Source organism: Manis javanica, chromosome 11 (assembly GCF_040802235.1).
Source record: "Manis javanica isolate MJ-LG chromosome 11, MJ_LKY, whole genome shotgun sequence".
Lineage (NCBI taxonomy): Eukaryota > Metazoa > Chordata > Mammalia > Pholidota > Manidae > Manis > Manis javanica.
In genome coordinates this window covers 44,622,262-44,647,217 of record NC_133166.1, presented here as the reverse complement: position 1 = coordinate 44,647,217, position 24,956 = coordinate 44,622,262, and the positions used below count along the sequence as shown (strand labels likewise).

General features: G+C 35.3%; 1 long non-coding RNA gene across 2 annotated transcripts in view; it reads left to right on the top strand.

Annotated features, from left to right (window-relative positions):
• Window positions 1–3,697: 3,697 nt before the first annotated feature.
• The window catches only part of LOC108397587 (uncharacterized), a 167,850-nt gene continuing 146,591 nt past the window's right edge, over window positions 3,698–24,956 (top strand). Inside the window, exon 1 of one of the 2 annotated variants that reach the window (XR_012122649.1) lies at window positions 3,698–4,146. This is a non-coding gene — a long non-coding RNA (uncharacterized lncRNA). The remainder of the gene's footprint in view (window positions 4,147–24,956) is intronic. The other variant, XR_012122648.1, reaches the window with a different exon arrangement.

Sequence of the window (24,956 nt, the reverse complement as noted above, 5' to 3'; positions counted from 1 at the left end):
CTCATTTCATCTATAGTTGCAGAACATTATTATTGTCCCTAATTTACAGACAAGGAAATGGAAGCACAAAGAAAAGAATTTTTCTCCCCTATGTCACGTAGTTAGCACGTGAAAGAACGCAGTTTTCAAACCAAAGGTTTTCATCACCAAAATTTATAAATTCTACTGTTAAGGTATTATTAATCTGAAGAATTACATCATTTGCAACCTTATGTAGTTGAAAGCAAAATATTTTTGAGTAAGGATTTCTATCTTCTATTGCAGAGAGTTATGTAGCTTTTAATAAAAAAAAAATGTTTTAAGAAAAAAATTTACACCAAAGCTTTGAAGTAAGATCTTAAACTATCATAACCTAAAGTTTTCTACATAGACACTGAGATTCCAATAATATTCTCATCCTTGCCCTACACACTACTAGGGATGAAATGATGCACCTGAAATTTAGGAAGACGAGGAAAGAAGATAATACACATGTAGTTCTAGAAAGTTGCAGAGGTGATGGATGTTAGGGTCTCTGGACTGGCCAATGGAAGTCCACTGTTTTAATCTTATTTTCATAGTCATATAATGAGACAAACCAAATAGTAATATGGTGATGGAGCTGCACTCTGCAAGGGGTGAGTCAGATTGACTCTTCTGTCACTGGAGGCATCAGAATGTAGACACCACTGGTGATTAGCAATTTAAAATTAAATCTTCAACTATATTAAATATTTAATTCAGTGTTACCTAAAATCACTAGAATGGACTAGGAAAACAGCAATCCACTCTAAAGAATTTGAGTTAATGCCATTATATAGTCTATTTGATATAAACATAGGCATACACACACACACACACACACACACACACACACACACACACAGGCAAGGGAAGAAAAAAAAGACCCCACATTTTAGGTATAGTAAATTCTAAAATTAACATCTTATGCCTTCTCCCTCGGAAGTGAGTTCTTAACAATTTTTTCAAATTGGTTCTCACCTATAAGGCTAAGGGAAACAGCAAAAGTTGACCATACACTTACTGTATCTCCTCTGACTTTTCCTAATTTCACGCCATTCTCAATCTCCTGATTTTTATAATAGTTTGTGTTGAAATGTCTGTACATTTTACTAGACTTTTATGTCAAATATAAATCATCTCAATCTATATCTACAGTAGCTTAAACATAGTCTTCACCAGATGTTTATATTGATCTGCTTTGCTTCCTTTTAATTACTGCACTTGCTTTCTTGCTTTGTATAAAGCTGCAAGTTTGGCCATGTGGTGGTCAGAGCAGATTCCATTACTTCTAAAGGTAGATACCCTTATCTAATGGCCAATCAGCCCAAGGCTCTAAGGCACCTTGCCAAGGTCTGCTGGCAAGAACTGGCAGAGTACACATGAAACTGGATTCTGAGGATGCTGGACCAATCAAAGTGAAACATATATTTAAATAAAGTAGATTTTTGCCAATGTGAGAGCACTCCCATGGATTACAGAATTCAATGCTTTGGCAAAGATCCTAGGGGTAATATAGATATGATTATATGGGAGGCTCAAAAATATGTAGAAAAAGCAGTGGCCCACACTAATGAGTCAAAAATGCCAAATTACCTTGATAGATGGTGGAAAAAAGGATTAAAATGCTTATAGAAATGGGCATGTCAAGTTGATATATTTTGTAAGAAAACCCACCAGAAGACTGTTCTGTGGGAGGGCTCAGAGGATACTCCATATACAAATAAATGTGTGGTGAGAGGACCTCAGGATTGACATGAAACCCAGAGTTTGTGATGGGAAGGAGAGCTGAAGGCTGGACTTACCTGAAATAGCTCAAAGGTGCTTACTGGACAAGTAAGCATAGCTCAGGGGAGCTTTGTAGTGTACTTTTACCTCACACCCTTCCTCCTTTCTCTCCTGAGAAATCCACTTCTCCTTCAGCGTCCAGTTCAAGTTCTCTCCATCCTGGGAAGGCCAGTCTGATATTCATCCTCTTACTTGCTGTGTCTCTACTCATTATGTCTGATCTTTGCCACTCCCTTTCCTATTATAATCTCTTCAAATACTTCTTGGGCTTGACCTCTAGGCAGGCTTGAATATAAATACTTGTTGACTGCATGGATTCAAGGATGTAGAAATAGGGGAAAAAATAGCTTGTGTTAGCCAGCATTGGCTGTATCTCTATTTTTTTTCTTTTTGTAAATAAGGATCCTAGGGAAGAGTCCAGTTGGGTGCAAATGAGGAGGGAGAATCTTTGAAAGAGGAGCATTTTCATGAACATAACCATCATAAATTAGTACTAAAACCTGAAAAAGCTGAAATTGTGACTCTCTGCTGAACAACCAAGTAAATTTGACTCTAGAACAGAGATCCCAGGGCTCGTTTTTGATGCCTGGATTTAAGGATTCTGAACTTCTGCCATAGCACCATCTTCCCAGGGCATACAAGTCCACCCTGCTTACAAGTCCAATCCCTAGGGCCCAGAACTCTGAAGTTTGCTGCCCCTTCTTTAAGGAGGGGAAGGAAGGAAACCCCAACTAAAATGCCTAGTCTTTGCTGGAAAGAGAATAAGAATCATGCTTAGAATATCTTTACCCTTAACAAATAAATCTGTGGTGGTTAAAGCAATGAAAATAGACTAGTTTTCATGGTACATGGGATCTAGTCTCTAATTTGTCACTAATTACATGGTGTAGAGTGAGTAAATTCTCCTCTTTGGCCTGTATTTCCTCTTTAAAATTACAGAATTAATTAAGATATATTACATCACACTGTCTCTCTGAGTATAGCCTTTCAAGATGGATAACAGAACTTATCCTGGTGACTTTAAACCTCTAAAAGTACTGCAAAGAAATAATGCAAACCAATAATTTCCTGCTGTAGAGACAGCCCTTTATTTTTCTATTTCCCATATGCTTCAGAATTGTGTTTATTGCAACTCAGATGGGAAAAGAAAAGGATAATGTGGGGGGAATTCAGCTATTTCTCTAATATTAAAAAAATTTTTTTAACTCCATAAGCAAAGGGAAAAATGTTAATCTCCGTGATATCTTGGTTATGGTTTTATTATTCTCTGAAATTATATGTTAAATGTATGTCTAAATTAAAAGATTATTCCAGTATAACTGCCAACATCTAGTCTACAATCACATCAGAGAGAAAATGTATCTAAATAGCTATTCATAAATCCTAAATTTATATAAATGTATACCCTGAGGTGACACAGGTAAAGAAATCAAGCTTTGTAGTTTATGGTGACAGAATTTACAATAAGATAAAAAAAAAAAACTGATCAGAGATTGCCAGATTAGATAAAAGGGAAATATGTGACTCTAAACCAAAGATAAATGCAATGGAATATTAATATCATACAATGTGTACTTCAAATTAAAGATTATTCATAGTGATAAAGAAACACATCAAATGATAGGATTAATTCAATGTGAGTACATAACTTTAACATGAACCTGCATTTAATAAAAGACCTATACTCTAGGTGAAGCAGAAGTCAGAGAACTGACAGACAAATTCTCCATTTTAGTTGGAGATTGCAAAACTCTTCTCATTACTGTAGAAAAAGTATACATAAGTTCAGAATAGAAAAAAACTTCACAAATATTATTTTTGGGAGCCGGGGCTATGTCCCTTCCCCCACGTCTGAACGCAGCATGGGAAAGCACAAGCTTGAGAGCAACCGGTGCAGTCCTTGGAAGTTATCTGCTCACAAAAACATATCTTGTCCTTGAAGATGGACCAAGACTCCTCACTCTGAAAATAGGGAGACCTTGAGGATGTGTGAAAACACCTCCCCGCCAGCGCCACCTAAGGTCCAATTATCTCCTGACCCACCCCTTACTTGCTACTTGTATAATTGAGCCTGTAAACAATAAACTTCGTCAGCTTGATCAGACATCCTGTCTTGCTGGTCATTCTTTGTGTCTCTTGCTTGTCTCATTTCTGCAGGCGTCTCCAGCACACTCCACGTTCGTCCCGCAGGCCGGGACAACTGGCGCCCAACGTGGGGCCCTGGGACTCCTGCTGAAACGTCTGCTCGGAAGCCCTGGCCAGGTATTCTTCTGAGTCATCACACAGGTGTAGACCTGATGTGGACTCTGCGTTGAGGATCACTGCGGATCACCCGTCCGTAATACAGATCCTGGAGAGGTGAGTAGACGCATCACCCAAGCAAGCATCTTAAATACCTCTTGTGAGTTCTCACTGATCCCCTCCCTCTAGTTTGCTGCCGCGATTTATTCCTTGTTTTGTCCTCTGGTTGTTCCTCTCTGAAAAACTTGTGCTTACTTTGGGCTAATGGTCGTTCACCTCTAGGGCCTGCACAAGGGACTCTGACTACAGAGTCCCTGCCCTAGAGGGTCCTAGCAAGCGGATTATACTTGCCGACTGTCCTATGTAAGCAAGGGCTCGCCTGAGCTGATGAGAGTGCCTCCAGTAGTTCAGAACATTGGCGTGGTTGCGGCTGCATTAGTATAATTCCAAGTTACATAGAGTTGAAATCCCAGCCGTCCGAATGGGCAACTCATTGAACTCCCACGAGGTATTTCTTAGCGGACTCAGGGAGTCCCTCAGGACACGAGGAGTAAGGGTTAAAAGAAAAGATCTTAGACAATTTTTTTCCTTTATTCATAAGACTTGCCCCTGGTTTCCCCTCGAAGGCACTATCAATCATAAATGTTGGAAAAGAGTCTGGTGATCGTATAGAAAAACCAGCTAAAGCCCAGAAATACCGCCGCCTTAACCTTAAACACTTTAAAGACTTAAAAACAGCTGTTACCAATTATGGCCCCACAGCTCCTTTTACATTGGCCTTAATTGAAAGCCTGAGTGACCGGTGGTTGACTCCTAATGACTGGCTTTCCCTAGCTCGAACCGCCTTGTCAGGGGGAGAGTATGTTTTATGGCGCACTGACTTTGTAGAAAATTGAAGTAAAACTTCACGCGCATGGACAAGAGATAAACTGCTTGGGCGAAGCCCCTATGAAACAAATGAAGCCCAAGCAGCCTTCCCCCCAGGCCTTTTAGCTCAAGTCCAAAATGCAGCCCGTAAGCCTGGCGGCGCCTCCCTCCTAAAGGCTCCGCTATTACCTCCTTAGCAAAAATCCCACTCCCATCCCGCTTCCGAAGCCTCCCGGCCAGCTTCCCCTTCTTTTAAAACACACCCTTCAGATCCTGTTACAAACCCCTCCCAGGGCCCAAGCGAGCTCCCGCCCTTGCCAACAATTGAGTCTCTTTCTCCGTCCCCTCCCCTTGATAGTTCTGCCGATCCTGTTATTTCTCCCCCAAGTATTTATCCTACTCTCATCGACTTAAATCCTGATGAGCCCCTTAGTCCCACTGATGAGGCCACGCTAGAGGAAGGGGCAGCGCGCCATAATAATTCTGACTGGCCATCAAAAGGCCCTGCTATTGTTCATGCTGCGTTCAGACGTGGGGGAAGGGACATAGCCCCGGCTCCCAACATATTATGAAGCAATTTGACCTAGTTGAAATGTGTAGAACTTCCACACAAAACAGCAGAGTACACATTCTTTAGAAATGCAAATGATGCATTTCCTAAAATATGTGCTGAGCCATATTAAAAATCTCAACAAATTTAAAAGGACTGAAATCAGATGGAGTGCATTTTATAACTCTTACATTAGCAATAACTAACCAAAAACAAAACTATCTCTATGGGTTATGGTTTTAATTGATTTATAATTAGGTGTTTGATATATTTCTTAATTATAAAATATTGTAGCATAGCTAACAAAAAATAACTTACAAACACCTTAGGAAGTAATTTCATTTAACTGTATTTTCCTAATCATCCCAGGGCTCCACATTATCATTTATATTAGAGTAATAATTTTAAGAATCTTTCAATAAACATATTTGTTTAATGAGTTATCCATTTTCCTATACTTGATAGGCTTCAGAATACCTTTTTAAATGGCATTCAAGATGTATTATGTTGGGCAGTTTTAGAAAAAGCTAGTTATAACAATTAATTTTTGTTCTCAAGAGAGACCTGACCTATCTTCCAAGGTGTGTCCTTCTGTTTCAAAAGTCCCTTTCACAATCTCCATCTTATAACATGAAGTCTGTGGTATTGTGTACTTAATCTATGGGATTTCTTCTTGATCAAAACTATGAGCAACTATTAGCAATTCATAATCAAATTAAAGATCTCCAAGGACAAATCTCTTTTTATTTATAATTCTTCTCTTTCTGTGTCAGATAAAATTTATTTATTTTTTCTTTTTAATGTCAGAAGAAATGCATATAAAGCATATCTTAGAAGTGTGGACTAGAAAGTTTTGGTAGACACCCTGTACAACAAATAAGAAATGAAAGGTAATGACATCAAGACAACTTTGGAAAAATGAGTGAATCAACTTGATAGTCTGTTTGAAGATGCCAAGCATAAATTATGTCAGGTTTTAAGATGTACCTGGACACTTAGTTTGACACTTTATTCAGAAACAGGCTGAGGACTTAAAATATGAAGAATTTACTCAGGAAAAAAAATACCCATGGTCAGGTCTCATTAGGCTAATATTAAACTCTAATTTTGGATTTTCCAACAAGTGGCAATGTGATGAACAATGGCATCACATGAATTAAAATATTAAAAAATATACATGTGAATGTACTAATTGCTAAGATGCTAATTTCAGTTTCAGTGCTCTAGGTAGTGAGAGATAATTGAGAAAAGAAATTAAAGGCATTCCTGATCTCAATTAACACATAAATTACTAGTAGTGTGTAGGAAAAACAACTGTATCTAGTATTTTAGGACTAATACTCATTGAGTACTCCCTGTAAGACAGATACTTGCATACATTCTCATTTAATTCTCTCAGCAGCTCTGCAAAATAGGTAGAAATACACTATAGGGACCTACACAATACCTGCTTCTCTGTCCAATTTGACTTCTTTCTGTCTTGAATCATGGCTGGTCTAATCCTACCATCACATCATATTTCCCTCATTTTCCAACTGTCTTACTTCTTGAGGTGGCTGTCTGACCAGAGTCTCGCCAGTGATATATAAGTGCAAATCAATTTCAGGCTCATAAAGACCTGATCATGCAGAAAATATTTACATTTTTTTCCTAACATATTAACACTCAGATTAAAGACAAGAGTTTTCCTAGGAATACAAAACAGCTGGCACTTTCTTGTGTACATCTGAGAAAAGCAAAGTTTATAAAGACAGCTATTAATCAAGACTAATTAATTGAATCATAAGTATTTACCAATTCATATACTAAGAATTATTACAAATAAAATAAATTTTCTGGAATAAAATATTAAGAATCCTAGCACAAAATAACATGAAAGAATTGTGAGAAAATCAAAAAACCGTCTATGAAAACTAAAGGAATGATAATACAGAGAAGGTATAGGAAAGAATGAGAATATAGAGCAGGTACTTCTCTTTACAACACTGGCTAAATATTTTAATTACCACTATAAAATTAAGAAACTAAATATTCTGCATTCACAAATATACTACATAGTATATACTGCATAGTTTAGACATACATGCTTAAAATATGTACCGTATATCAATAATGTGTAACTAACTTGAACAAGTTCATTAGTGACTTACCGATAACCCCAACTCATGATTAAATTGGAATAAAATATTATCAGAATTGTTAACTTTTTCCACTAAACATAGGTAGGAAAGATTATTTGGAAGCATGTATCAGTATGAGGGTGTGCACATGTGCATGATGGGGGATGTACAATACAATGTCAATTACAGAAAACCAGTCAGTATATGGTACCTATAGAAACTTTATTTGCAGCTCAAACATGTATACTAGATAGACCTTCCAAATACAGAGGTGTCTTTACTACAGGAGAGGAATCCCTGCTGTTTAAGCCACCCAGTGAATGGAATTTTCTTATAGCAGCTTGGCAGCCTAAGACACACTACTAATACATTTTTCATCTCCCAGGGAGCCAAATGCTTATGTTTCAGGATAGACACCGTCCCCCCCACCCCAGAGAATATTTGTTTACATTCCAGTCTCTCTTGTCCTTTCTCTGAAGGGGAGGGACAGATGTATTATTTCCTATCTAAGCTCTGAAATTCATAATTTTGTGACTCCTCTATTTTATGAGCAATCTCTGTAAGTCATATACTTTGTTATGTCAAGTGGAAATGGGTCATGCAGAATTAGCACTAATTCTGTAATTAAATAGTGGGTCTGTCTCTGATCCAGAAACGTCATACTTACTGTCAGAAAACATAAATTAATATAGATACTGTGTAATAAAAAATTTGGCTAGCCTTGTCACTGGCTTCTGGGAGGTAACCTCTATCCCCTTGTAATTTTCTGATAGGAATGTTTTTGCTTCTATGCAAAGCGAGCTATTCAAAAACAAAAAGGTAGTTTAAATCAAAAGCATAGTCCTCTGGACAAACTAAAGTAACCGGGACTCTAAGTTCCCATCTGAAGCAATAACAACAGTAAAAAAAGTGAAACAATAGTTTTCAAGCTACTGGCCATCAGGAAATGAAGAACAATGATCCCTAAAAGTTAGAAAACAAATGAGGAAATCTCTAAGTTTTTCCATATTTCTGTCCTGAGAACACATCCAGGGTGATTTTTAAGGAAGGGGCAATAGATTCCTTAAATTGAGAATATGAAACTGAGAGTACAGCAAGGGGCAGAAGAAATGGGTTACAAAGAGCAAGGGGAAACTTTTGGAGTAACATTTATGCTCATTTTCTTGACTGTGATAGATTCATAGGCACATACATGTGTCAAGACATTGAATTATATCATTTTTTATGCACAATATATTGTATATAAATTAAACCTCCATAAAAGGTTTACCAAACAATGAGAGGATAGTCCTTTTCGGCAAGTGAGATAACTTAAAATGAACTATCTTTTCCTAGTATTGAAGCAATTGAGAAGCATGATTACTAATTACATTGTTGTAATGAAGTGGGTAGATTTTGGAACCTAGTTTGCTTCAAAAGCCATGTGAACGACTCCTACTCTACAACATAACATTTCTTCTCTTTATGTTCCTATCCAGTGCATGCGAAACACCAAGAATATAAAATACAGCATATCATTTGATGAGCATAGATATTACTATTGATTAAGTTGTCGTTTGTTTTATTAACTAGTTCTGGTTATTTTGTTATATTTTTATACATTTAAATATAACAGAGTCTTCTTAATTTCATATCCAATTTGACATACTTGACTGTGGTTCTACTTTCTCACTATTATATATTATTTATGAACAGCTGCTCTCAGTCTGACTTTTAGCAATTAGCTCCAACAACTCATTTACGATTGTGAGTCACTGGCTTCTTGGTATTAAAAGATGAATTCTGTTAATTTAAAGAAATCTGTTAATTAAATTGTTATAATGAAATATTCTTTTTGGAAGGGCATTTTGCTGTGCCAAGCCATGCTACTGCCTCATTTGTGGTATGAGTCAGGTACAAATCCCAGATCCCAAGTGACTGAAGAGAAATTATGATGCACTTACTAAAAATTCTGTCTTCAATATATAATGTAACTCATTGTTTTCTTTTTAAGGTGAGATAAAAGTATTAACTAAAAGAAAGTTCATTTTGTTAGGACAGTTACTGGAATTGAAACAGTTACCGTAAGTGGAGTTATCATTCAGGATTGTCTTGTGTGTTAGGCAAAATGTTGACTTTATTCTGAAAGCAATGAAGAACACTGAAACATTTTGAGCATGAATTATGTGAACAAACTTGGATGCTAGATTGTACTTCTTGCAGCATTATACAGGTAGTGTTTCCCAGGATGAGATAAGAGAGAAGAGATCACAATCACAGTAATATTGGTGTCCTAGTAGAAATGATGGAGAAAGTTGACAAGTGAGAAATGGTCAAGGCAAGAATGTCTTTAGGATGAACACACATACACACGTTCATGTACATATATATGTATGTGTGTATATACAAATTTTAATTATCCTGTTATACTTATGCAAATGATTTAACAATGCTCTTATATCTATCCCAATTCCATCATTATTTCAGACCTTCAGTAATATATGCTACACACAAATCTATTAAGTTGATGAATTTTTGGGCTTCAGGAAAGGAAACCCATATTTTTATTAATAACAGGCAGAGAGAAAATAATATAGAGTAGCTGAGAAAAAAAGAATTCCCCAAATTCAAAAATAACATGGAATTGGAGTGAACTTTGTCCAATTGATCATCTTTGGGAACTTATAGAAATCTTGGTAGAGGCCTGGATTTACCACCAAATGTGGAATTAGTTCTCTACAAGTTTGTTTTATCTAAATAATTAAGGAAAAGGTGATCTCAAAATGTTGGAGAACTTAAACACAAGAAAATCCAGGCTATACAATTTTTAGAAATAATTGATTAAAATTAGGGCTATACTAAATATAATTTTAAGAATTTAATAAAGTATATGAAAATACTAGATACAAACTTTGACATTATCAACATTTGAATATACAATATAATAATTGGTAATCAAGAAGTACTGATTCCACTATGTTTCTTATTTTAATATTAAAATTTTTTTATCTTAAAATATTGTGGATTTTTGGTAAAATAATCTTGAATTCTATTTTTTCAGTAAAGCACTATTTAAAAATTCTAATAATATTTTTATAATTGCTAAGATAAATTCTTTACTATTCAGTTTGGATTCAGGAGACCAATTTAGAATCTCAGTTTTCTTTTTTTTACATTTCTACAATATCAGTTTGAAATTCTTTATGTGAGGGCAGTTGTATTTGTTTTGTTTTCTCCAACTAAGTGCTAAGTTTATCTGCTGAACTCTCCCTAATTCGCATGAAGTCACTGATAGAAAGAGAAAGAAAAAGACTCTGTTCTTCTGATTTGAGACAATCTTCATAGAAACCCAGCTGAAATAATAGTGACTATTAAGCACCTATGAAAAGTTGACATTAATAAATTTTAACTTACTTAATTGTTGGCACAACTTCTTGATTAGACTCTTTTATTCTCCTTTTACACAAGAGAAAATTAGCTTGAATAGGGAATATCTCAGAGATGGTCAAGGAAATATCTGGTTTAGAGTACATGCCATAGAAAGCCTTTAGAAGGACATGTTTTCATCCTCGGACTACAGGAAAGTGTGCTGAATGAGTCAACTGGTACTCTGCTGACTCTTTTAAGGCTCTTGATTGCCTTCTAGATGTTTGTCAGCATTGCTTTGTAAGGGAACTGCTTGAAGAGTGTGATGGCAACTCCTATGGGACTTGTATATACACTGTACAGAGATCTGAAGTGCAATGCCGCTTAACTTCTCAGGTGTCCTGGGACTGTTCCCACCTGTTTGTATATCTGCTTGCTTCAGCCAATACTCTATGAGGTGCAGCAGTTTTCTAGCCATGGAATGGTATTACTAATTTTTCCATCTTATTGCCTCATTAAAAGAGGTCCCAGTATATTATGTTACTAAGAAACTATAGAAAATAAGTCTATTTAGTGATTGTGAATAATCTTGTCTGATATTAAATTTAATGAAAAACAATTCCCACCATCACTAGCAGATCATCTGGGTTTCTTACTGGTTTAACTGAATTTTCTTAAGGACCTATTGGCAACATTGTTTGCATTGCGAACTTTTCACCTGCTTCAAGTGACTCATAATTAAGAGTTTTGATATGCACAGCTGCTTAGATCAACTCTCAGAAGGCAGGCAAATTATTACTAAGACAGCTTAGTGAGAGATTCACAAAAAATTGTCCTTACCATTATAAGAAGTACACAATTGGGTTTTATATGGTTTAAATAGTTATGAAGGTTTCTAATATTTTGATCACAAGGTAGTATCCCAAACTTAATAAATATTGCAAATTAGAAATAGTAGTAATGTCATACTCAGTGGACAAAATTATTGCCCATTAAAGGTAAGACTAGTGGCATTTATTTAATTATGATTTATTAACACTATTCTTTCCAAAACTTTTTGAGAGTTTATAATAAAAGGTATGTGGAGTAGTAGTGATGACATGAAAATAAAATAAAATGACACAGAGGATATGTGAGTGTCATTATTCCAAAACCGCTGGGCTGATGTGATAACTGCAGTTTGCATTTACCCCTGCCGAGCTATGCAACAGCCAAGGACACCTAGATATCTAGATCTATAGATAGATGGGTGAACTTTTAATATTTTCGTTTTATTCATAGCGGCTAGCATTATTTGGATGTTTAATATTGATGTGATGTGAGAAATGATCACCTTTCATTTAATTCACACAAGAAATGTGAGATATGTAATATTATTATCCTTTTTCACAGACAATAAAAAAGTTTTATGTAACTTATCCAAGATCATGTCTCTAAAGGTCAAAAGCAAGTTACAAATTCAGAAAATTTTGTTGCCATGATGTTTGAGTTTTTATCCATTGGGGAGTGAATTACACGAGGACTTTACATAAGGGCAGACAAGTTTTACAACAATTTCATTTCTATCTTTGTCCTTTTTTGAGTAGGGAGGATTCATAGTAAACTACTAGTATACAAATCAGTGTTCTCAATTTTGTTTTGTCTATTTCATTTTGAAACAAATGGCATTAAATTAATCAAAATTCACATGTTGATTCTTAGGCTCAGTTTTGACATCTTTTTAAAAGGTTTGTTAATATCAAATAGTGGAAGTTTGTTTTTAGATTTGAAGGAGACAATACATACTAATATCCTCGTATTTGACTTATCTATTGTAAGATTCAATAAATATTTCCTTTTCATAATTCTTCTTTCATGAAGTGAAAAAGAGAAACCCATGTGTGAAAAGAATGCCCATAGTTCTTCCTAATCATAGTCCTATACATAGTGTACCGTAACTTACTGATTTTACTGATTTTATGGTTAGTGTTGATTAATTTCTATTAAGCTGACTTTTTGATGGATCACACAATGGCAGTTTGTGAAGCTGGAAACTATAGTCCTGATACCAACTTTGCCTTACAGTTCCAAGTTAGGATGGCCAAAAAAGTATCTTCCACAAAGTTTGGAAGGCAGAAGTAAAGCAAAAGCATTATACTTGAAAAGTGACTGCAGTTAGATACAAGATCGACAGTCACAGAGATGCTCATTGGGTTCCATTTGAACTCATGCTTCTTGACTTTGTATCCCACTTATTTTCTCATCTTCAGGAATAGCTACCTCAGGTGCACCACCGGATGTTTGACTATACATCCATAGAGGTAACAGCTTCCCACAGACTTCTACACAAACTGCCCCTTGGTGATTTCACCTTATTCAATCGATACATTTTTCTTTTTCAGATTTCCCTACATGCTCCAACTTGTCCCCTAAAGCTAGTGCTTCAGATGAACAGACTAAGTACTTTTTCTATAATCTTCCAACTTTCTGTTCTAGGCTTTCACTTTCCTAATTATCTCCCACTTGTATATAAATCTAAATCTCATATAAATCCATTGTTCATTTAGTATTTAGTTATTGTCTTTCTTCGAATGAACCCTAACACAAATGTCCAAAAAATTATAAACTCGGCAGTATATTTCCATGTCTTCTCAATTTTTAATCTTTCTCTGTTTCATAAGTTATTACATTTGATACATATTATTAGTGGTATTATTCAATATATCTACTTTTTTCTTACTAATTCATCTTACTTCCACTTAGTGACTTAGATCTAAACCTGAGCCTTATCTAAAGGAAGGGAATATACAAATTAGTACCAAGAATCAAATTCTCACAGTCTTTATGCTACAGTGAAGACAGTGGTTCTGAAGTTGTTTTTGTTATTCTCAAATAATAGACCATTATTTCAGATAGTGCAGCAATATGTGGGTTGCTTTATGTAAATTACAGTATTTGATTCTTTCATTAACATTTCAGATTAACTCAGAAAGCTAAAAACAAAATAATCATACAGTTTACTGAGCGTAGTACGTAGAACTCTAATATAACCCCAAAGATGCAAAACCTTTTATAATACCCTCCCTTTCAGTGCAGGTGAGACCACTGAATATGAAGGAATATCTCTCTTGTGATTACATTATGCTATATGGTAAATGGAGTTTTACAGATGAAATTATGGTCCCTAATCAGTTTACTTAACCAGTTATATTATCTGGTGGCCCTGATCTACTGAGGTGATACAAAGTCTTAATACATCAGAGAGATGTCTTCTTGAAGTCTAGATGTCAAAAAGATTGTCTTCTCAAAGCTAAAACCTCTGTGAGTTCTATAGCTGCAAATAAATTAACTCTTCTAACAAACATATGAGCTTAGAACTGGACCCCTAGTCTCAGATGAGACCTTAGCCCTGGCTGACACTTTAATTACAGCTTTGTGAGAACTTGAGCAGAGAACTATGCAGGGTCTAGACTTCTGACCTATGGAAACTGAGATAATAAATGGATGTGTCTTAAACTTCTCTTTCCAGTAATTTGTTATACAACAATCAAAACGAATGCAATCAGTGTTGTGTAACTTATTGCCAAGTCTAGGATTGACATTCAGTCTACTCTAGTGTCAGAGTAGACTCCCTGTAAAGCAAAAAAGGGACCCTCCGATTTGCTTTTTATGAGAAAGGGAGGATACAGAGAAAGAGAGAGGAAGGAAGGGAAGGAAGGAGGGAGGGAGGGAGGGAGGGAGGAAGATGGTACTATGAAAATTTTTTCTAGAAAATGGTTTATTCATTAAAAAAACACACTAAGCATGAAAGATCCTGTACATCAGAACCTGTTTTCATAAATTACTCTTCATAAGATGGGCAAATACTCTGAGAAAACCAATAAAAATTGTGTTCTTAGGAAAAAAATTATTAGACTTCTATTTCAAGGAAAAAGAGATAAAATAACATTATGTTAAACCAGGGCATCAGTTTACTTTTTCCATACCCTGGATTTCAGGTGTGATGGAATCGTGAGTTGGGATATAGAACCACAGAATATAATGGTAGCCTTGGTCTATAGGGCCCAGAATTACTGAGGAGTACATGTACTATTAAAGTGAAATGTTCTATATGTTACAGAAGCACAATTTCCTACATTGTTATTATAAATACAGTGAGTGGCTTGAGAAGGCATGATGAGTATTCAATAGCTGAAAGATTGGCTTGAGGGGAGGAATATTTCCATATGTCTGTGTAACAGTTTATTCATAGCATAAACTTCTATTCCCCTCCTTTTGGCTCTCAACTTCCTAATCTTCCTCATCTAATTATAGACAATATGTGACAAGATGCTGCAAATGTGACAGGAGAAAAAGAAGGAAGGGAGGAGATAAGAATTCCATGTGAAAAAATGTGCTCTTTGTTAACATATTTTTATTGCTAATACTTTATCTGAGGAAGTGGAAATTATTTGGAAAATGCAACATATTAGAGTCCATCCCAAAGAATAGGCCATAATAATGTTTTAAATAAATTTATGTTAAAAAATAAATAGCTAATTAAAGTAACCATGACTGTCTACCAAGATAAAAAATATGTGTTTTTTTATGAAAATGTTTCCAAAGGCCATTAAACTATGCCTCACTTTGGAATGTCAAAGTCTGTGGATCTCCAGTTTCAAATAAGCAAAAGCTTTTTGAAGTAACCAGGGCAAGACACAACCTGGACTCATTTGAAGTCAACATTTCTTCAAAAGGAATGTGTGAATTTCTCAGATATACATGATGTTCGAACAGTGGGATTTTAGAACTGAATTAATGATTTTAGTGTAATATTATTTTACTATAGCTGAGCGGTGAAAAAACAAGACCCAGCCAGAATGAAAGATTCAGTGTGCTCTTCTCAAAACTTGAACCTCCTCCCAGAGCCACCCCTTCCACCTTCACTCTCCCTCATCCCTGGGAGACTAGACACTGAGACTCAACACCCAGCCCCACAGTAGTAATAGGATTTGGACAAGAGAGCCAGTGATCTTTATAGAAAAAACTATTTGTAGATAATGAATGAGAGTTGACTACTACTTTAGAGAGAGGATGGAATTCCAGCAAGAGAAGAGGTGGAGGTGGAGGTGAATGTGAAAGCTTACAGAAATTTACAAAAATAATTGAGAAAGGAATCAATGTGGGATGTTCTTTTATGACACTCTCTGAAGGACTAAGTTATTTGAAAGATGATGAAATGATAGTCGCTTGGGTTAGAGTTTGAGAAAGAAGGGCTCAAAAATCAATAGGATTAGCATTTTAGTGGAGCTGTAGGATAATGCAATGTTTCTGAGAACTGAGCTTAGGAATCAATAAACCACAGAACACAGTGGCATTTGAATGGAGTGTCATTAAAGCAGGAAAGTGTGGGATAGGACAACAGATGACCATGAAGGTGTGGTGGTAAGGGTTTTGCCCAAATCATTAGCTCTTTGGGATGGGCATGTTTAGGTGCAGAGAAAAATGTATTATTCATGCCTATGCAAGAAAGAGAACTACAAAGTATATACTGAAGAAGGAGAGAAAGAGAAGAGAGCTAATATTGGAAAGGACTTATTTGGCTAGGGATGTTATATTAGAGCTGATACCGAATTCAGTTCAGCTCCAACACTGAATTCCCTACCCACATTTTTTGAGTGTTATCTCCTGGAAGCTCAGTGCAAAATAAAAGGTATATAATCAAATGGATGGGTTGTTGTGGCTAGTGTGAGAAATTAAGATGTTTAGGTAAAAATCAACAAATGTGAATGTAGGGCAATCCTTAAAGGGTTGCTAATTAAAAATACAAGTTATTGAACAAAAATTCTAGGAATGTGGCTTGGGAATCAATGTTTTCAATAAATATTCAGATAATATTTAGACAATGAAGGATTGAAACCATGGAGTTCGGGATGTTGGTTTTATTCAGTAGATAATTGGGGACCTTGTTCTTTTGAGCAAGGGATTCATGTGTGGTGAGAGCTGTGCTTTCAGAAGAAAAATCCATTGGCTATGGTTTGAAAAGTTTGGAAGGGAAGCTGCATCTCAGGAAGAATGATGCTGGCCTAAAGCACAGTGGTTAATATGGGAATTAACAGAAGCACAAGTTACATTTCAGAACTTTTTCAATATAATTTAATATTTGACTAAAAGATGAATGAAATAGAAAACAAACATGAATAAACAATATAGAATAATGTTTAATAGCCCAATAGCAAGGGCTTTTGAGTGATAAAAGCTTGCATTTATTTCCTGATTCTAGCACTTAATAACTTTGGGCTCTTAAATAAGTTACCCATTTTTCTTTGTCTTAATTTCCTCATCATTAAAATATTAATATTTGTACCTAAGCCTAGGCTTATTGTGACTTTTAAAATAAATGAATATGATAGAGTACTAAGTGGATGTTTCAAGCTATTATATTAATATTTTTAAAGGTTTAATAATTATATTTTTCAGGTACTGTGATTCATCACAATAGTCTAATGTTCATCATTGTGTAATAGAGACCATCAGATAATGAATATAAAAGATAAATATGTTGTTCTGAAAATTCTTATTACAGTAAATTCTTCAGCAATGAAAGTAACTGAGAATCACATCTTCAAGCTGCTTACAATGTGATTTGAACATTATAGGGCACATTTAGTGTTCAGATACACACTTTATGCTTACAAAAGTGTTCTTCAACCTGATTCTTCAGTAGTTCAGCGGTAAACCAGCTGAAATTATATTAAAACAGTCAATCATAGATGCAAGACGTGAAAATGCAGATACATTCAGAAATGAACTTTGGAATCTATGGGCTAAAAACAAAAAGTCGTTTGAAATTATTTTTCTGTCAGTGAGGCCTTATACCGACAAAATTGTCCCTTACAGCAACTGTAATTATTATTATCAAAAGCGTTTTGGATTAATTTGTGTTTGTAGATTAAGAACAAATAATCACACTGGTAAGTAAATATGATATGAATCCACCTATACATCTTCTCAAAATATGTCTTCAGCATAATGTATGTGGAACAAACTCTTTCTCTGGTGGGAGCAGCCTCCTTGCTGGTGGATATATTCCGTAGCACAGTCTGCTAACATGGCAGGGGCTCCTCCCCGCCTCTCTGTTCTCCAAGCACCTTGGTACATGTGACCAGATGTATTCCATAGGTAATAGTAGGCCTTTTATTCATGCTACAAAATTTATAACTGAGACTCAATGTAGCCATCTTTTTAATTAGAACTTTGAAAAAAAATGGAATTATAATGTCCTGGTCTCAAATCCTAACTCTGTCAAGTAACCAACTATTTAATCTTGAACAAATATCTGGTTTCCTTAGCCTCAGTTTCTTAGTCTGAAAAATTAAGTTAATATTTCTTCATTATAAAAATCTTTTAAGGGTAAATGATGATGTATGTGATATTTAAGCACAGCTCAGGGAACTGGGAGTTTCTGTGATACATTTATATGGTTTAGAAGAAGTCTCCTCCTCCTCAATACCCTTTACTTCCATCTGCCAGCAAATTATTATAAGAAAATAATTTCTCTGGTCACCAAGCGAACGGTGCCCCCTGCAGTTGTGTGGTATACAGTCTGTACAACAGTCAGCCACCCACAAAAGGCTGTCACAAAGCAGGTGCTCAGTGAATGGCTGTGATAGTAACTTCCCAGGTACATGCTCGAGAAAATGGGAAGAATTTCAACCAATCTGTCATTGGTAGGTAGCTTTAGCAATTACTGGGTTGTAGTCAACATCCTCCATGCTGAAACCTGCCCTAAACAATTTTTGGCTTTTTCCTATCTAGAATTGCTCAGATAATGTTAGTTAGCTAAATAGTACAAGCAATATGTACAATCGACCCATTTCCCCTCAACATCTAGGAAAGTGTGAGGTGGGTCCCTTGTGCTAAACTGCAACCATGAATTTTCCCTGGGAGAAAGTACTAGCAACCTAGCTGTTCCTCCTGACTTTTCAGCTAACTTCAATTTCAAACATTTCTATCCCTAACTTCTTTATCTTGCATTTTGTTTTCCTTGTCAGCTGCTCTAAACTATTCTGATTTGGAGAAAATAAGATATAAATCCTAACCATGTGTATAATCATGATTCTACATTATATTTGACCTAGAAAATAAGTTTAGCTTCTGTTTTCCAGAATTATTGAGCAGTGGCACATTTTATGAGTTGTGAGACTGTTTGAAAATTAATGAAGTAGTGAGACCTGGTAAACTTTAGTTTCCTTATACATTATGTTGCCCTTATTTTTTTAAGCCAAAACTAAAGATACAGAAGAGCTTTCCATTAAATGTTACAAAATTGTCTGCTTTAATATTATCATATTTTGGTTATTATCATATCTCTAAAGGGAAATAGCATGTGTGATGCTACTCACATTCTTTCCTAATTCATCATAATACTTCATCCATTGATCTTCAGACTCTCACATCGTTTTGCAGTAAAATGGCTATCCTGCAGCCATTTTTTTATACTGAAGCATCTGTGTTAATTATCAAGAGATCTCAGTCTCTCTGTGTAGTAGCAGTCAAGGTCTTCATTGGCTATTTATACTGACTGCTCTCATCCCTATTAGTTACTGTACAGCAAAGCAAAACTTAGGAGAGTCTACTCTTCTTCAAAAATGTCTGTTGCAGGTATATAGAGCACCTCCTTCACAGCTCAGCAGCCCTGGGAGAGATAACAGAGACTGACTCTTAGCAGGTAGATCATGTCTAAATAGAATTATTATTTGTGTAAAATGATTTTATTCCGTGCAGAAGTTATTGAAACTATTATTTCATATAATATTGTCTCCCATCGTTCTCACTGAAACAGCCCAGTATTTTCTTGTGTACCTAATTTCTCCCCTTCTATGTGAAATAAGATAGTAGTTGGTAACAATAATTATGTGTATATTATTATTTGTAATTTGCTTTAAGTTACTTTTGTATAAACGATATAAAAATGCTGTTATGTCACTCTTCATCTTCACTGTGGAGTAGTTAATTTTGCAAGCTCTCTAATCATTAATGTTCCCTCCAGAGGTGGAGTTCTACAAAATGCTTTTATATGATTATATGGTCTTCATTAGACTCTGTTCATTACAATAAGTAATGATAAATATTTTTGCATTGATGAAATAAATGGCATTGAGATATAGGGATAAGTTACAAATACTGTACTCTGATATTATTAAGAATATAAAAATCTGGTGAGTTTAGCGACTAGTTCTCCTAAGTGAGCTCTTCACTTAGGATTCAGAGTGGACCCTGTGTCCCACCACCTGTGCAGAGCTGTGCTGTCCAATTTAATAGAAGCTAGCCACATGCAACTATTTAAATATAAATGAACTAAAATTAACTAAAGTTTAAAATTTAATATCTGTCACACAGTTTTTGTGGTTTTAGAGGCTCTCTGCCTCATCTACCCAAAATAACTAACAGTGGTGAAGTTCAAATTGGGTTCTATCAGTTTTTAATGAAAAAAAAATAGACTGTATCTATAGAAGGCTTACAATTAGCTACAATCTACTCAAAGCACTTTTAGTCTTTAGAACAAAATTATGGGGCAAATAATATTTTATTTCCACTCTGATGGGGAAGGTAAGATGCAAAAATATGCATATCAACACACAATTGCAATTATTATATAAATATTATGTGATTTTATAATTTCATATAACATTATAAAACTTTTTCCTTCATGGTTCTTTACTCTATAATAATTATGATATAAAAAATAGGCAATAGCAGTTATAAAAACCCATGATTTTAATGCTATTACAGAATTTAATTTTCATAATCTGTTTTTTCTTTTAATAATAAATGATGCACTAGTAAGCATTTCTGTGCTTTAAACTTTCTGCTTGTGTTGCACTGTAATTGTTGAATAAATTCTGTAGGGACAAATTACAAAGTAATTAGAACTGTTGCCACATATACCTTGCTTTTTTCAAAAAGTTTAACTTCTTTACAATGCAAAATGTAATATGGTTATGCTCCAGTTTTACTGCATCTTGTCAACAATACGTACAATAATTACAAGTTTTTCAATTTGTTAGTGTAAAAATAGCATCTCAGTATACATTTATACACACTTATTTGATCTGACATGTAAATTTATACACAGTATTGTCACTCTTGAAGGTGAGCATATTAACTATATGTACATTTATTTAGCTTTTCAAATTTTAGCACCTAATGTAGATCACATGTAGATATTTTCTTGTATTTGGTAAATATGAACTTCATGTAATAGTTTTTTTTTTTGAAGGGAGTTCACTTGGCATTCACATGTGCAGCCCTGCTACATCTATTTGGATAAATGACACATCATAACAGGATGCCAAATATTTGAAAGATCTCTGGGAATGTTGTACAAATTCCTAGAGCATGTTGAGTTTTTCCAAAACTCAAGAAGCTCTTCTGAGAAAGCTGTCTTATTGACTATGCTCAACATGTTTAAAAGACAGAATAACACTGGAAGGATAAAGTTGAAAAACTACCATGTAAAATACAGTAAAAAAGGTGAAAGTTATGTGAATTGAAAAGAAACTGGAGTATAAGGAACAAAACGGGTTACATTTCCCTTAAATACCATTTTAAAAAGATAGACAATAATTCTCCTGAGAACGTAACATAAATTACACGGACAGTCACTTTACAGTGTAATTGATTGCATTGTTTATAGGAAAACATAAATCAAGGGAATAGCAAAATGAGGAAGAGACATAAAATGAGAGGGATTTTGATATAAGAAGTTGTTAAATTTGTTAATGAAATGATAAACCCCTCACCTAAATTATTCCTTATCCCACTAATGGTAGTTCCTAGAAATATGAATAACATACCTGAGTGAGAAATTTAAGTCCACAAGCCAGAGTATAATTTTATTCTGTTGTATGTTAAACATGCTTCTCTCTCACTTTTAATATAAAACTAAAGATAAGAGCTGAATGAATACTCTGAACAAGTGGGAAATTTTCCGTAAGGCTTATATCCTCTTCTGGCTGAGAAAACACACCCTGCAGTTTGACCCCTCTATTGAGGCTAACTCACATTCCTGAGAAGTGTGGAAAACATGTACCTCAGCTTAGTTTGCTATGTAATGTAACTGTCTTTCATTCCAAAATCTGTTGAACCATCACTTCTGAGAAATTTTTGTATAGCTGGGGAAATCAGGTCTTTGTATGAGTAAACATATGTTCTGACATTTTTGGATTGAGTTTTGAGGTGGTACTTAGGCTGGGTGAGATGGGATCTCAATTGTCCTGCTACACACTCCAGATTTGCAGGGGACCAAAATCAGACGGGCACACATATGACCACAACCTCCACAATCTTTAGTGGTATAGTCTTTAATGTGTTGGTTATCCCCACCTGCATAAAAATATAGACAAAATACTACATGAGATGTTGGCAGGATTAAAATCTGCTTCATAGTGGAAATCTTGTGAAGAAGCCAGTGCTTGGAGGAAGAAGACACCCTCAAATGCAGGGGCTTCCTACATTTATATTTACATTTAACAGACAATGATGGTTGAAGTGGTGGCGGGAGGGCTGGTGTACATTCCCAGGGCAGTCATTTGTGGCTGAATAGCCTTTCCCCAGTGTGAGATTCATCATAAGGGCAGGAAAGAACCATGTAGATCTGCCGTCTCTCCTAACAGATGAAAAAATTGAGGGCCAGGGAGGAGAAGGGCTCACTCAGGTAACACACTCTACAGGAAGACCCAAGTTGAGTCCTCTGATTCTCTGGTGTGGATTGATGCATTATATGTGATTTTATGCATTATACATATGGTTATTCTTACTAAAATCAACTTTTGTAAATGAAATCATAATAAGTATGAATTCAGTCCCAAAATTTGTCTTCAAAGCTATAGCACTTAAAATATTTAAGTAATAATTACTGGTGAGAATGTGGAAAAATAGGAAAATTCTCATACTTTTCTGGTGGGAATGAAAATTGATTCAGGGATTTTGGAGAGTAGTCTGTGGATTCCTCAAATGGTTAAAGAGACTTAACTCTGTGACCCAGCAATGCCTAAGTATATACCCAAGGTAAATGAAAACATATGTCCTTGTAAAACATGTATGCAAATGTTCATAGGCACATTACTCATGACAGCCAAAAAAAGGGAACAATACAAATGTCCATCACTTGGTAAGTCAATAAATAAAATGTGGAATAACTATATAATGGAATATAATTTGATAATAAAAAGGAATGAAATACTGATATGATGTAATAAGACGAACCTTCAAAATATGCTAAGTGAAAGGAGCCAGTCACAAAGCACTGCATATTGCATGATCCATTTATATGAAGTGTCCAAAAAAGACAAATCTGTAGAGATAGAAAGTAGACTAATGGCGTCTAATCATTGCTTTTGCAATTTGCCTCTCAGAGAACAATATTATTTATATCATTTTTTAGGATCAGGGGAAATATATTCTACCCAAAGTATCAGTTTATTCTACTTTGTTTGTTAGATTATATTACCCAGAGATTTTAGAACAATGTTAATTGTCATGGCAGTTATGGCATACTGTCAAGATAGGCATAAGGACAATTAAAATAATTTAACTATTCTTGGAGAAGCCATTTATCTAATGCTTTACTTCTAGTACAAGTTATAATAGTGAGATTTGATAGCAGGTTTTTTTGCCAACATTCAGTCAACTATGCTGAATTTTTATGGTATAGAAGTTATGCACCTAACACATACAATGTAGGTGATATGACCTTTAAGAGTCTTTCTACATCTTAGAAGTTATGATTCTGTCATTTTACTTTTTATTACTTGGAAAGTCTTATAATACTGAAAGTGAGGATGGAGTGGGGAGGTGAACAACCTTTAATTTAAAAGGAGGTTGAATGCTATACTCCTTCTATAAGATGAAAATTGTTAGAATCTGGAAAACAAAGTATGTAGTCCCCAAATTTCAAACCTGATATATAAAAGATCCTTCACTCTTTTCTCATTATTCTGCTGCTCTGGCTCTACAGTAGCTATTTCTCAGAAGAATAAACACTCTTCATAAAAAACTCCAAAATGAACTGGTAAAAATAAGTGACAGATTAAATCAATCCCCTTTTACTATAATAGTTTTAGTATTTTATTTGAATATCATGTGGGGTTAAAAATCCATGTTTATCAAGAGTTTCCTCCCTTAAAACTCTGGTGATGTAATTAGTTCCTTACTGATCTGAAAAACTAATACCATCTTGGCCGGTTCCATAGGCTGAAATCAGGGAGGATGTGGAGCCCAGGCATGGCTCATGGCAAAATCAGTAGAGTCTGAGGTAAGTGCCATGCCTGAGAGAAAGAGATAAATAACTAGACATCAAGCTTCTGAGGACAGTGATGGAATCTTACACATTTTTATGGCTAAGAAACAGCTTAGGCCTGGCAAATGGCTTGGTACTCCTTATTTAAAGCTTTAAACTAGGGTATCCAGAAAAGAGTTAAGAAATTCTTTGTCTCATGGACATGCAAAATGTACAGACATAGAACAACTGAAATATGGGAGAGAACAACTAAAGAACTTATGATCCCCAAAGTACATATGGAGACAAAAGTAGACAGAAGTAGAAAAATAAGTTGAATAAGAGAAGGCAGAAATGCAAAAATATTCAGAGAGAGAAAATGGAAGAATATACATTGAAATGCTACTAGTTTTCTCAAAGGTGTAATTGCTTCTTTCTTTTTCCTTTCTTTTGTCTTTACTTTCTGTTTTAGTTTTCTCTTTATATTTGTATAAAATTTCAACAGTGAAGCAGTAAATTACTGTGTGCTCTACGGTCTAAACTCTGCTTTTCTCTCTCCCTCTAGTCTGTTCCTTTCCTAGCCGTTGCCTCACCAAGCCAGCCACACTGCCATTATCTCTTCCTCAGATATGCCAAGGACTCTTCCATCTCACTGTGTCTTCCTGCTCCTTTCTCTTATATTTATCTGGACTTCTGTTTCCCCCAGTTATTGATGTGGCTGGACCTTCATTGTCCTCAAGTTCAAGGACTTGTGCAGAAGTGGAGATAGGTCCCGATCATCCCATCTGATCGCACTCCATTTCCT